This window comes from Arachis ipaensis, chromosome B6 (assembly GCF_059453495.1).
Source record: "Arachis ipaensis isolate K30076 ecotype BB chromosome B6, ASM5945349v1, whole genome shotgun sequence".
Taxonomy (NCBI): domain Eukaryota; kingdom Viridiplantae; phylum Streptophyta; class Magnoliopsida; order Fabales; family Fabaceae; genus Arachis; species Arachis ipaensis.
Window position 1 is genome coordinate 81,732,840 of NC_142441.1, and position 2,519 is coordinate 81,735,358.

A 2,519-nucleotide genomic window follows, 5' to 3' on the forward strand; every position below is an offset into this window, starting at 1 on the left:
AGTCATCAGCTCCTTCAAGAACTTGGCGTAGAGTGGCATTTGTTCTATTGCTTCAGCAAAGGGTATGTTGATTTGTAGTTTCTTGAAGATTTCCAAAAATCTCAAAAACTGATTGTCATCCCCTTTCTTCTTTAATTGCTGAGGGTATGGGACTCTTGGGGCATCTGGCTTCAGCACTCCTTCCCCTTTTTGTGAACTCAAAGTGGGAACTCGAGCTTCGTCCTGCTCTTCTTCCTCTTTATTTGAGTCCTCTTCTTGTGGTTTCTGGGGGGTTTCCTTCAGTTCCTTCCCACTCCTAAGGGTGATAGCCTGACACTCCTCCCTTTGTGTTGAGCTAGTATTGCTGCGAAGGTTGTGGCTGGAAATTTGCTTGAATAAGTAGCCAATTTGTGTCTCAAGTTTCTTGATGGCAGCATCCTGATTCTGCATATTGGACATCACCTCTTCTCGGAATGTTTTACTATCTTGAATCTCTTTGCCTATGCCTTCAAGTAGATTCTCAATCTTTGAGATTCTGTCATCCAATGATTGTAGATCGTGATTAGAGGTGGAAGGATGAGGTAAGTTATTTTGGTTTTGATGTGGATGTAGAGAGGTGTTGTTATTGGGGTGTTGATATGGTCTAGATGTGAAATGTTGGTGGCTTGCATTGTTGGGATTTGGGCGTCTTTGATCAAGGCTTTGGTCTTGTTGATTTTCCCACCCAAAGTTTGGGTGATTCCTCCATCCAGGGTTGTAGGTCTTGGAGTATGGATCATGGTTTTGCCTAGGTGAATTACCAATGTAGTTGACTTGCTCCTAACTTCCCTCTGTTTCTTCATTCACTCCTTCTTGGGTTGTTGATGAAGTGGTGATTGCTGCAACTTGGTTCCTCTCCATCTTCTTGGTGAGGTCAGCCAGCTGCTGGGTAATGAGCTTGTTCTGAGCCAGCAGCGCATCTACATTATTTAGATCCATCACTCCTCTTGTGTTCCCTCTTTCGGAAGCATAGAAGTAGTCGTTCTCTGCTATTGTTTCAATGACATCTATGGCCTCCTCAATGGTCTTCTTCTTGTTCAAAGATCCTCCGGATGAATGGTCTACTGCCTTCTTTGACTCATAGGAGAGCCCTTCATAGAAAATGTGCAGCTGCACCCATTCATTGAACATATCTGGTGGGCACCTCCTTGTTAGGTCTTTAAACCTCTCCCATGCTTCATACAGAGTCTCACCATCTTGTTGCCTGAAAGTTTGGACCTCAGCTCTCATCCTATTGATTCGTTGAGGGGGGTAAGATCTTGCTAAGAATTTGTTCACCACATCTTCCCAAGTTGTCAAGCTCTCCTTTGGGAAAGACTCCAGCCACTTGGCTGCCTTATCCTTGAGCGAGAATGGAAATAAGAGCAGTCTATAGGCGTCAGGATGAACACCATTAGACTTCACTGTGTCACATATTCTCAGGAAGGTGGTTAGATGTTGATTGGGGTCTTCTTGGACACTTCCTCCGAACGAACAGTTGTTCTGAACAAGGGTGATGAGCTGTGGTTTTAGTTCAAAATTGTTGGCATGGATGGTTGGCTTTTGAATGCTACTTCTACAGTTTCCTGTGTTTGGATTGATGTAAGAGCCTAAAACTCTTCTATCCTCCCCAGCATGATTTGCTCGTCCTCTTCCGCCATGGTTGTGAGCTTCTTCTTCACGATGATTTTCCATGTTTTCTTCCATGTTTGGTTCAAAGTATTCCTCAAAGTGTTCCTCTTCTTCTTCAGCACCAACTACACGTTTTTCTCTTGCCTCCCTCCTTAGTCTAAGGAAGGTTCTCTCAGGTTCAGAATCAAAGGAAGTTGAAGCCCCGCTTCTTCTCCCTGTCATACAACCAACAAGTACAAGCAAAGAGAATAGGTGCAGAAAGTATATCCGTCAGAATTACTGTTAGTGTGAGTGATGCAATATATCAAACAGTTAGTGGGTTAGTGAAATGAATGGTAAATAACAAAGAAAAAGTAGGGGGAAGGGAAGAAATTAACTAAAACAGAAAGTAAATGACTAAAACAGAAAATTAAATCAAACAAAAAATAAAATGCTCAATCTAGTTATCCTCTAATTTAATCATTGTTGATGCACAATCAATCCCCGGCAATGGCGCCATAAACTTGATGCACGGAAAACTTGTCTCGCAACAAATTTCCTTCGGCAAGTGTACCGAATTTGTCGTCAAGTAAAAACTCACAATAGAGTGAGGTCGAATCCCACAGGGATTGATTGATCAAGCAACTTTAATCAGAGGAATGTTCTAGTTGAGCGAATCTATAATTTGAGTTGAGAATTGCAGAAAATAAAATGGCAGGAAGGTAAATGGCAGAAAAAGTAAATGCTAGAATTAAATGACTGAAAGTAAATTGCAGAATTGTAAATGGGAATGGGAGAATTGCTCATAAAAGTAAGTAACAGAAATTAAAGAGAATGGGTAAGATCAGAAATGGGGAGTTCATTGGGCTTAGGAGATGTTGCATTCTCCGGATCAATTTCATTTTCATCTC

The 2,519-nt window shown here is 41.8% G+C and overlaps 1 non-coding gene across 1 annotated transcript; it reads left to right on the forward strand.

Moving 5' to 3' along the window:
• The first annotated feature begins 1,144 nt into the window (after positions 1–1,144).
• Positions 1,145–1,251, forward strand: LOC148561519 (small nucleolar RNA R71). The gene has a single exon (XR_015886770.1). It is a non-coding gene; the product is annotated as a small nucleolar RNA R71 (small nucleolar RNA).
• The last annotated feature ends 1,268 nt before the right edge of the window (positions 1,252–2,519 follow it).